The sequence below is a fragment of the Marmota monax genome, unplaced genomic scaffold (assembly GCF_021218885.2).
Source record: "Marmota monax isolate L192 unplaced genomic scaffold, Marmota_monax_Labrador192_F-V1.1 WCK01_AAM20220418_F8-fsc00078, whole genome shotgun sequence".
Classification (NCBI taxonomy): domain Eukaryota; kingdom Metazoa; phylum Chordata; class Mammalia; order Rodentia; family Sciuridae; genus Marmota; species Marmota monax.
Window position 1 is genome coordinate 7,067,347 of NW_026694865.1, and position 12,290 is coordinate 7,079,636.

General features: G+C 41.0%; 1 protein-coding gene across 8 annotated transcripts in view; it reads left to right on the forward strand.

The window, feature by feature from the left end:
* Positions 1-11,110: 11,110 nt before the first annotated feature.
* The window catches only part of Dapk2 (death associated protein kinase 2), a 166,570-nt gene continuing 165,390 nt past the window's right edge, over positions 11,111-12,290 (forward strand). For 2 of the 8 annotated variants that reach the window (XM_058573355.1, XM_058573348.1), the window contains exon 1: positions 11,454-11,587. The gene's annotated coding sequence lies outside the window, so the exon portion shown is untranslated. The other 6 variants (XM_058573356.1, XM_046426585.2, XM_058573350.1 and 3 more) reach the window with 4 other exon arrangements.

The window sequence follows — 12,290 nt, forward strand, 5'->3', positions numbered from 1 at the left end:
GTTTTGTTCTGAGACAGGCTCTCACTAGGTTGCTGAAGCTGGCTTTGAACCTGCATCCTCCTACCTCAGCCTCCTGAGTCACTGGGATAACAGGTGTGCGCCACCATGCCCAGACTACCTACTTATTTCATAGGGATGAAAGAATTCTGAGCACAATGCCTGGAGCCTAGTAAATTCTTTATTAGATTTTGTTAAAAACAAGAAAAAAATCCCTTATTGTTACTTATCGGAGGCAACCATTTTTTCCTCCTCATTGGGTGTAATTACTCCAGAAAAACACTAGATGGCAGAAAAGCATGAGGCCTTAGTGCACAGCATTGTCCACTTCTGCCTGGGTGTTCACAGCACCTGCAGAGACTTGAGGGCACATTCACTATCCTTCTAAACAGGTGACATTAATAGGGCCCTCCCACAGTGGATTCTGCAGTTTGTACTTTTATTCTGACTGTGATGATTATTACTGAAAACTTTCTTACACGTGGAATTACTTGGCCAAAAATTATCAATAATTGCCTTTTGAAGAAATTATACCAATCAATCCCCATTAAGAATGTGGGGTATGTGTCCCTGTCCTATATTAATATTGGGTATTATTATTTTAAAAAATATTTGCTCAGCAGGATTTGAGCAAATATGGAATTTTTAAAAATCTGTTTATATTCTTTACCTATTTTTCTATTGACACGTTCACTTTTTAAACAGCTAATTATACAGTGTGGATATCAGCAGTTTCTGTCATGTATGCTACAATTTTATTTCCCAGTTTTTTTGTTGCACAAACATGTTTAACACTATTTATTCAGTTTTTTAATGAATGGTTCAACTGTAGAAAACAAAGAATATGGTGAGAGGACTCCTTCCCAAAATAGTTCTCACCCTTCTTCATTAGGTTTTATGGTTAATAATTTTTTCCTTGTTGTTTCAAAGAGTTTTTATACCTATAAAAGCCAATACAAATATATATGCCCATTTTGCACAATTTTTAGCATACATTATGCTGGACCTTGCTGTTCTATGCTTTGCTTTATTTTTTTACTTAACAATGTATCTCCCAATCATTCTCCAAGAGCTTCCTCATTTTTTATAGTATCACAGTGTTCTATTATATGTATCATATTTTATTTAACATTAAATACTGTTATAAAGATGTACATTTAGTTTATTTCCATCGTTGTGCTGTTACAAGCAATGCTGCAATGAACAGCCTTACGTATGGTAGGTGTATGTATACCTCGTATCATACATACAAGTGGATCTCTAGGATAAATTACTGGAAACAGGATTTTCAGGCAGAGGGCTTATATATAATTATAATTTAGATATATACTAACAAATTGCCCTCTATAAAGATTGTGCTAATTTACATTGTTGCCATCAATGTATGAAAGCTCCTGTTTCACTATAGCCAAATAGGACATTATCAAACTTTTAGATTTTTGTGACACCTATAGGTGAAAACTTATACCTTAGTGTTTTAGTATTTATCTTATTATGAATGAGGCAGACCATCTTTTTCTTATGAATTATGGGCATTTGTATTTCTTTTTCTGTGAACTATCTGTTCTTATTTGTCCATTTTTCTCAAAAGCAAAATACAAACCAATATGTCAATGATCTCAATTAAAAACAAAAATGCTTGTATGTATAAAACTAGCTTAGGAGGAAATCTATGAAAAATTTAAAAGTTCTCTGCCTTAAAGTTTCTTGCAGCCAGGCACATTGGTTCACACCTATAATCCCAAAGGAAGCTAAGAGACAGGAGGATCATGTTCAAAGACAGCCCTCAGCAACTTAGCAAGGTTCTAAGCAACTTAGTGAGATCCTGTCTCAAAATAAAAAATAAAAAAGGGCTGAAGTTGTGGGGATGAGACTCATGGTTAAGTGCCCTTGGGTTCGATCCCTAGTACCAAAAAAGTCTTATGGCATATGTGTGTGTGTGTGTATATATATATATATATATATATATATATATATATATATATATATCCTATGTATTTCATATATATATATATTATGTATTTCATATATATATATGTATATATATACATACATACACACACACACACACACACACACACACACCTCTTGCCCTATAGGTGTTTTTTCTTTGTAAAAGCTATTAAGAGTGTGTGTGTGTGTGTGTGTGTGTGTGTGTGTGTATGTGGCTAGGCATTAAACCCTGGGCCTTGTTTGTGCTAGGCAAGAACTCTGTGAGCCCCTAAAACCTATAAATATTTATTTATTTATTTATTTGGTACTGGAAATTAAACCCAGGGCCACTTAACCACTGAGCCACATCCCCAGCCCCTTTTTATATTTTTTTTATTTAGAGACGGGGTCTTACTAAGTTGTTAAGAATGGTGGAGGTGTAGCTCAGTGATCATGCTAAATACACACAAATTGCTGTGTTCTATTCCTAGCACTGCATAAAAACAAACAACAACAAAGATAAGATAAAATGTAAAACTTTCGAGGCCCCTGGTCCCTTATTTATTTTGTGGACTGATAATAAGGGTTAAGTAGGTTGACTCACATAGAACTTCCTGGTGCAAAAAAGTAGGATATAGTTGGACATAAAAATCAAGATATGGTTTTACTTGGGGCTGGAGCTGTAGCTCAGTGATACAGCACTTGCCAAGCATGTGTGAGGCACTAGGCTGGATCCTCAGCAACACACAAAATATAAATAAATAAAGTTATAAAAAAAGATATGGTTTTACTCATTTTGTCAATTTTATCAATTTCTGAAGGATATTGATAGCTTAATGTGTCTTCACATTAGCGATTTTAATGTTCTTGGCATTTGTTTTCTCTTAATAAGATTGAGCAGAAGAATACAATGCCCTTAATAAGTATTGTTGTTGAACAGAAATTAGACTGTTGAAGCCAAATGAGTTCCAAGAAACTCAGCACTCATTAGTAGGCCTAAAACGAGCATTAATGGGCATTTAACACATGTGTATTAATACTTTTCTGGAATGAAGAGGCCTCCATGGATATAAGCTTACTATTCTTAGAACAGCCTCTATTATTATAAATATTTTGTTTTAACCTCATTAACCTCATTTCTTTAATCATAAAAGTAACATATAAACATTGGACTGCAATTGTAGCTCAGTGGTGGAGCACTTGCCTAGGCTCTACCACTAGAGCCTCAGCATCACAAAAAAATAAAGGCATTGTGTTGTGCCCATCTACACCTAAAAAATAAATATTAAAAAAAGAACATTCTCCTCCCATAACCACAGTATGATTCTTCCACTCAGAAAATACAGTACTGATGCAGTTTTGTAATAAAATGTCCATATTTAAATTTTGACATGGTCTTTTTTCCCCCCCCAATTCAGGATTCAATCATGCTTCACAGGTTTCATTGAGTTCTTAAGTCTTTTCAATCTCCTTTAATTTAGAACAGCTGTATTTTTGTCATGACATTGATATTTTTGAAGAGTACAGAAAAGTTGTTTTTCAAAATATCCCTCAATCTGGATTTGTCTGATTGTTTCTTCGTGATTGGATTCTGGATTCACATATTTTGGCATTAGTCCTAAATAGATGAAGGTGAATCTTTCTCAGTTCAACACATCAGCAGGAATGTAATAGCAGTCGTTCTATTATTATTATTATTATTATTATTTAATATTTATTTTTTAGTTGTAGATGGACACAATACCTGCATTTTATTTATTTTTATGTGGTGCTGAGAATCAAACCTAGGGTCTCAGATGTGCTAGGCTCTCTATCCCTGAGCCACAACCCTAGCCCCTGTCCCATTATTATTGATGTTAAGTTTGATCATTTCTTAAAGGAGGTATCTGCTAAATCCTGCATTGTACAAAGTACTTTGTAATGAGTGATTTGTGAAAGAGACCACGTGAATATCCTGCTCCCCAAGAATATTTCAATCAATGGTTTTAATATCCAGTGATATTTCTTACCTGAATCCCATATCACTATGTAGTGTAAAGTGGTGATTTTTCTAATTCCTTCATTTCTTAAATCCTCAATTATTCATGGGTATTGTTCTTTAAAATGTCAGTTTTCCAGGCTGGGATTAGAGTGTTTGTCTAGCTGGGTTCTATCCTCAGCACCACTTAAAAATAAATAAATAAATAATTTTAAATGTAATTTTCCTTTCTTTTCCTCTCCATTTTAAAACTTCTATGTAGAGCAGAATGTATAAATACTTTTAAAAGTATTTGAGAAGAACTATTGTAAGAACTATTCCTATTATTATTTAATTAATTTTTAAATAATTCCAAATCTGGCCAGTGGGAGCCCATTCAAGCCAGTGACCTTATCCTCCTACCATGTTATTATCTACTTTTTAGCACTTCCTTACTTCCTGGCACAAGATATTCTGTGTTCACCTATATTCTACCTGTTTCAGGTTTGGTATCAGTCATTTTCTTTAGGACCCTTCCTTAATAATTTAAAATAATGTTAACTAGAATGAATCTCTTCTTTCTACCACTTTTTCTCTTTCTACTTCCCAAATTTGTTTTCTATACATTTTTTTCATTGTCAAGATGTATATAACAATATTTTGACTTGAACGTATTGTCAAACTAATCACTCCTTTGTTCTTATGTTAGTTCTTGAAATTAAAAACCAATAAATAGCATTTATTTTATGATTACATATATTATTCCTCTCTAGAAATGAATATTTATTGGGACTCAAGCTTTAGAATAGATCTGATTCTCCTAAGGGGTCTAGTAAAGATTGGAATTCCTCAGTCTGACCCCCATAAGCTCTAAATCAATAAATTTAAAGGATCCAGTGATTTTAAGACATTCCAAAGAAGTATTAGTATTAGGTGCATAAAAGAAAGAAACATAATTCCTGTCCTTAAAATTTGGCAGTTTGACCAAGAATCCTCTGAGTGTCAGTCCCTATTTTCTTTCTAGCTATGTTTTTTTTTTTTTTTTTTTTCTGGATTATAATAGGCCCAAACTGTTTGTTATATACCCTATCATCATCTTTCTTGGATTCTTTAAACATTTTTTCTACCCTCCAGAGTAATTTTTTTTCAGATGTGTATCATAAAATGCCTTCATTTGTTCTTATACTTAGTAGATATTTTGGCTTGACTAATGAGAAGTCTGTTGTTGATGTGATTGATATTTTCAAGTCAAATGCTTTCCTCTCTTCTTGTAAGAATTTTTTTTCTATTTTCTTAGGATTCTAAAATTTCATCATGATGTGCCATACTTTTTCATTAACCCTGCATGGCCCCTGATGAGTTTGATTTCTTATTTTTGTCTGCTTCTCTCTCCCCCTCTCTTCATATATACATATATATAATATTATATATTTTATTTATCTTATACACACACACACATTTTTTTCCAAGTTCTGGGGATTGAACCCAGGGCCTGGTGCACACTTGACAAGTGCTCTATCACTGAGCTACAACCCCAGCCTGATGGGTTTTTTTTAATCTGAAGATTTTTATCTTTTTTTTTTTTTTTTTTTACTATTTCTTCCTTTTAATTTTTTTCATTTGTCCTACTTCTCATTGATATTGACCTTCCTAGTCCTATTCTCTATGCCTTTCCAACTTTGTCTACATTTCTCACCTTTTTGTGAGAATTTCTCTTCTTACGTTCTGGAAGGCTTCTCTGTTCTCCAGTTGATAAGCTGTGTAAGTGGATTGGCATGTAAGGTGAGCTTTCCTGTCAGGGATGGCATGGGGAACATACAGACTGGGGATAAACTGCCAAAAAGTAGAGCTTTATTCTGAGCAAGATGCACCATGGTATAGTTCACTTCTAGATGGAGCTGTTTTTCCTTTTCCTCACTCTGTCCCTCAAGGAGGATCCCAACTGCCTGTTCCTTGCTTCTCCCTAAGGCCCCCACTGTCTTCATCAGGAGGCCTCCCCAAGTAAGTTGTCTTCTCTTTCCTGAAGTTATTCTTACTCAGGCTTTCCCTCAAATCTGTATCTTCTGCCCACTGTTGGGTGAAAAAGAATAGGTCCTGCTGTGGCTAAGGTGGGTACTTCATGCATTATTCTGAGGGTCACTAGCCTACCCCCAGTCTACTTAGGCAGTCTCCCTTTGGCTTAATGCGGAGTTTGGTGCTTTAGGGTATGGCACAACTTGGACTCTGGAGTCATCAGACTGCATAGGTTTAAATTTTGGCTCTGCTACATGTTAACTATGTGAGTCTCAATAGCTTTGACCTGTAAAAGGGGAATTATAAGAATATAGTCACTGGTCAGTGGTCAATTATTCTTGTTGACTGTGAAGCCTGCTAACTTTGATTTCTTCAGCTATGCTTTTGTTTGTCTTTTTTCTTACCACTCTTACCCTATCTATTTTATTTTCTTTTTGTTTTCATCAAAGTAACATGTTTGTACTAAAGAGCAAAAAAATTTCGAGTCTTATTACTAAAAACCACCATCCACCACCTCATCCTGCCCGACTCTTGAGCCTGAAAGTCACCAGTTTAATATCAAAGCTATTTATTTTGTTGTTTATCATTGTATTTCTAAAAAACATTATTATAATGCAATTTCATGGCTTTTCTTTTCTTTTTTAATCTATTAACTTCCTATTATGACAGATTAGGATTTAATGCTTATACTTTTCCCCATTCCCATACATCTCTCCACTGAGATAATTTAAAAATGTATCATTCACATTTTAAAAACATATAAATATTATTCACAGTTCAAAACTGAGCCATAGTGTATTGATGACATTCTCTTGTTTATACACCTTTTTGTTTTTTCTAGCTTTAATAATCACTTTGCTTTATATTCATTTAATTTTCTGAGAAAAGGAGAATAAATTCATCACTAAATCTCTTCTCCAAGAGCACTATTCTAGGTTGAAACATGGTGCCTGGTGTATCAGTTTCACTTTTTTCTTGAAGACACCCCCACTGGATCCCCTTTTACCCCTGTTACAATCTGGTCTGGTTGCTATCCAGGCCAGCTGCCCGCTGTCAACCTTGGATCCTTGAACTCCGTGAAGAGGTTCGAAAATGTGTCTGTTCCTGTCTTTCCTAGTATCGGTCACATTCTTGTCAACTCAGCACAAAAGGATTTACCAGAAAGCTAAAGGAACTCAGAATCAGTGGAGGCTAGGACAGTAGGGAACAAAGGGGCTCTGGAGGCTGAATGTTATCTGTCCAGGATGCCTTGACTGCTGTTGACACTCACTGTGAACATCCTGGCTTTACTTACTTGGAATTCAAAGTGCTGGGCAGAAGTATCTAATTTGCCAAATTTGCCTGGTTAGGTGTGGGAGAGCAGAGGGCACAAAGCAGGGTGGCAGAAGGGCTGAGAAAAGTTAGGCCACCTTTGGAAGGAGGAGACTTCCTGCCTTCCTGCTACCCAGGGAGTAAGCCAGCTGGAGAGGAATCCCCTGGTCTGCCTGATCACCTGAGAAAGGTGACACACTGGATCCATTGACAAGAAGCCCACCTTCCAGATTATCTGACACTTGTTAAAAATCTGTTGGTCAAGGTGGAGGTGGAGTTGGGTGCAAAGATGAATAAGATCCATCTTCTCCCCAAGGGAGCTCATACCAGACATTTTTAAAAATAACAAAAATAGCTAATACTAATTGAACACTTTGCAAAGTGTTAGACACTGATCTTCCACACTTACTAATAACTAACCAAATGTTTTTAACAACCTAAGAGACAAATGCTATTATTAGCTCCATTTGACTTCTGGGGAAAATGAGGCACAGAGAGCTCTAGTAGCCTGCTCTAGATCACACAGTAAGTCAGTTGCTTGCTAGGATCCACACTCAGGCAGTCTGTTGTCAGAGCTCCTGCATTTAGCCCTCACCCTATCCATCCTCTAAGCCATCTCCAGGGCCATCTCCCATGGCCAACACATGCAGCAGCTTAAATCCTGCCCTGACTCCTTGTCAGAAGGTTGTTAGGCTTTGTAAACTCACCGGGTACCAAAGTATGCTCTAGGATATTGCCATTGTCATTTCCCTGTTCTGCCTTCCACAGTTACATCATTAACCTGGGTCCTCATGGTCTCATCCTACAGAAACTTCAAGCTCCTCTGACTCTCTCATTTCATAGTCTTTGGAGTGTCTTTCACAAGGCAAGTGCTCAGATGTTTTTGCAGTTTGGTGGGTTGGTGGAGGATGCTATCATTTCCCCAGGTTTCTGTGAAATGAACAAAGTGTTCTCAGTCTGTGCATTGGAATTACGAGGAATTAACAACTACGATGCCCAGACCCCACCCCTACAGGTTCTGATAAAATTGATCTAATATGTAGTCTGAACATGGCATAGTCCCTGCATTGACACTAATTTTAGTAATTTTGGAAATGTCAAGTGAGGGCAGACAGTGGGGGAAGTAGAAAAAGCTTGGGTTTTGGAGCTGGGCAGGCAAGGTTCACATCACAGCTTAATAACTTACAAGTTGAGTTGAGTTTGGTCAAATCAACTTCCCCACATCTCAGTTACCTCGTCTGTAAAAGGGAAGAATAATTTTCACCTTAAAGTAAAGCACTTGACATGAAATAAAGCACTGGGAAGACGTAAGTTAGAAGAAACGTAGTATGTGGCAGCTATTAAAATTAATTATGCATTTGCCTGTCCAATATGTGATTATTCAGCATCTCCCAAGCACCAGGCACTTGGATGCTCTTGGGAGACAATAGAAAACATGACATGTGTGGTCTCTTTCCTTTTGGCATTTATATTCTTGCAATTCAATTTAACAAACTTTTATTAGGTTTGGGATATCAAGCACTCTGTGGCTTCAAAATGAACAAAATATTGTTTTGCCGTGAAGAAAAGAAAAGTAGACACTAATCATAACTAAATTAGAGAAGGAGGAATGGCAAGAGAGGTGCAAACCAGAGCGGTGGGGTTGAGAGGAGAGAGGCATTTAGAGGGCAGATCATGGAAATTTCCATGGAAAACAGGATACTGCAGAGGGCCCTCAAAGAATAGAGAGGATTTTGTAGGATAATGTTGGGAACTGCTTGAACAAAAGCATGGATGTAGGAATAGTCAGAAATCCAACCTGGCAAAGGAGCTGGATGGGCACATACATGAACAAAGATACATAAGCAGGACAATGCAGGTAGGGACCTTACATGCCAGGGCGAGGCATTGGACTCTATTTGTTCAGCTATGCGAACCACACAGGAGTTGGAGCTTAATTATATTGTTCTTAGCTCTTAATACCTGGACCTCCGCTGACTTCATTCTGCAGTAGGTATCTTTGGTGCTGCTATCTTTGAGCCTCCCTTTCCCTCTCTACTGCTACCTTAGTCCCAAATGTTCAGTGCTCAGTGTCCTGTTTCTGCCCTCAGGTGAGAATCTGATGAATCTCAGCCTCAGGCATAAAATGCAACTCCAAATAGCAAATGCATGTTGGCAGGTACAATGGAACAACCGTGAGACTGAATCTGGAGGAGACCTTGTTCTAATCTTAGCTCTGCTTCTCACCATCTGTGTGGTCTTGGGCTAGTGACTGCCCTTCTCTGAGCATCAGTTTCCTCATCTGAAAAAAGACTGGGATGGATGGGTTGACTGACAATGACCCTTTGAGCTACAATGTTCTCTGACTAATTTGCCAACTGCCAAATTCAAGAATGTCTGCTTTGACTCAGGTAAGGGGATGTTACTGCTGAAAATTAGTTCTGGAACATGAGGCTTAGGGGAGAGAGGTGGAGCAGTTACCTCCAGGTAGGTGCTCAGCAGTGTCAACTGAGTTCATGCTTGAACTCACTGCAGCCCAGGCACTGGACATGATGCTTCCAGATGATTCTAGCCCCCAGCCATCTAAGTCACTGTCAGGCAATCTAGACTTCCCTGTTGAAGTCAAATATTGTGGAACAGAGATAAGCCCCCTACACTGAGCTGTCTGAATTCTTGACTCTCAGAATGCCTTAATATAATGAAATCATTGTTTTGTAAAACCAAGGTTGAAATGGTTTGTTATATAGCAATAGATAACTGGAAATGGGGGAGCAGGTGTCAGGGATGGTTGGAGGGTGAGGGGCCTCCCTCTGCAGGAAAGACCTCATTAGTGGGTATTCTTCCCCTCTGCCCACTGACTTCAGAAGCTGCCTCTGAGGTGGATGTTATCCCACATAGCATGGTGTTCTCAGGACAGGTTCAGAGCCTACCCTGTCCTGGAATGTTGTACAGAAGCTCTGGATCTTCCAAGAGGCTGAGGCACTGCTTGCTGTGGGGCAGGATCTATGTGTATCTGTCAGAATCCCAGTGTCCAAAAGGCTAAAGTGGCTGGGCATGGTGGCGTACCTGCAATCCCAGTGGCTCTGGAGGCTGAGGCAGGAGGATCTTGAGTTAAAGGCAGCCTCAACAAAAGTGAGGCACTAAGTAACTCAGTGAGACCCTGTCTCTAAATAAAATAAAATTAAAAAAAAAAATAGGATCAGGGATGTGGCTCAGTGGTCAAGTGCTCCCTTAGTTCAATCCCTGGTACCTTGCCCCCCAAACAAGGCTAAAGTTGGGACAGTAGGTGCACATTGGTAAAGCTCCTCTAAGTGCATCTTACTTTGCCATTCTGGCACCACAGTAGCTCCCCTGGAAGCTACTGAAAGGGATGTTTCTCCCACTTCACTGATGAAGAGGCACTCAAAGACCACACATAGGGAGGGCAGAATATGGCTTTGAGCTAGGCCATAGGACTCTGCATCTAACACTCAGCTCTCTGGGGGAGCCCCATTGGTGATCTAGCAATAAAAGCTCTGGGAAGGAGACGGAGACTTTGTTTTCTTCTGCTAATAGGATTCTTGTCTTGAAATAAGACCACTGAACTTGGTTTAGCTTGTTTCCATTTCCTTTCTCCCATCACCTCCTCCACTATAATTTATTTTTTCCTTTGGAAAGAAGAAAGAGAGGAAGAATCCACTCCCAAGTCTTTTATTAGGAAAATAAATTTGGTGATGTGGGGGTTTCACTAGCAGTGTCAGGACTAGGGCTGCAAAGGGCAATGAGCCGGGAACCTCCCAAACTGGGTGGGGGCAGTTGAGGAAGGGAGTGTTCCCATCACAGCTGCTACCCTGCTGTGAGACGTGGGCGGTGAGGTTCCCAGAAGAATCTGCGCGAAATCAGGGAATACTCTGGGTGCAGGGGCTGGGCAGGGGTTGGAGTGAGGCAGGGGTGCCTGGAAATGCTGTTTTCTGAGCAGTTGGCCAGACTATGTAGTACACCTATTAGTTCATTTAAGTCAAACAGACAAGACTCAGAGGGTTAGCTGACTTGCCCAAGGCTGCCCAGTAAGTAAAGGGCAAGAGTGGGAAAGGACACTCTGATGTCACCTCTTGCTGGGTCTCTTGGGAGCCTCAGAGCCCTGAGGTGACCTCGGGGAACAGTAGGAGGGCTTTAGGCCCTCACAGCAGGGCGGCCGGGAGGGGGTTCCCAGCAGGGGGCGCCCAGAACCCGGGCCGCCTGCCGGGCGCGCCTCCAGCCGGCGCCTGGGACAGGGCCGGCCGCTCCGCCCCCTCGGCTCCTCCACCTCTGCCGGCCGGCACTGGGCGCTGTGTTAGAAGAGTGGTGCTGGGCGCCGGGAACCCCGCCGCGCCCCGTCCCGTCGTGCTCGCTGCGGCCGCCGCTTCGCAGCCTCCAGCCGTGAGTAGCGCTGGTCTGCGGGCTCGACGGGCGGGACCGGGCACCCAGGCAGCCCGACGGCAGCAGCGCCAGTGGCTGGGTCCGACGGGGCAGAGTCCCGGGGCGCTCTTTCGTGGATCCCTGACGCCGGCCCGGGGTATGGCCGGCAGTGCCCTGGGCAGTGTGTCCGGGATCAGGTCGCCAATCTGCACGCTGCTACCCCAGGCGCGCTGGGGAGCCTGACAGGCTGGGGCGGCCAGCAGAGGCCTGGCGCGGATGGGGGGGGGGGCAGACTTCCATCAAGTTAAGCCCCCTCAAAAGGGAAGAGCATGCTCGGGAGGAGAGAGGCCGAGGTTCTCTGCTTCTATTGTCTTTCACATCTCTTGTGCCCGAGGCCCAGGATTTGATGCGAGGAGGGTGCTCAGTACGTCGGGAGCTACGGGCCCCTGCTTCAGGAGCCCCGCTCGGGGCAGCACTAGGGTGCGCAGAGCTCAGCTGCGCGTGGAGGCAGCCAGCGGGTTTTCTGCACGCTGGGGTGGAAGGGCATTGCCAGGGCTTGGCCTGGACTCTGGACAGGCATTGTGGATATCTCACAGCGTATCTTGGTTTGTCTAACCCTCACTGTAACTCTGCAAGGTGGAAATGAGTTTTGGCTTTATAAGGACAGGACGAGCTCTAGTGGCGTGAGCTGCTTTGAAGCCATGCGGGTAGTGGTAAGTTAGGG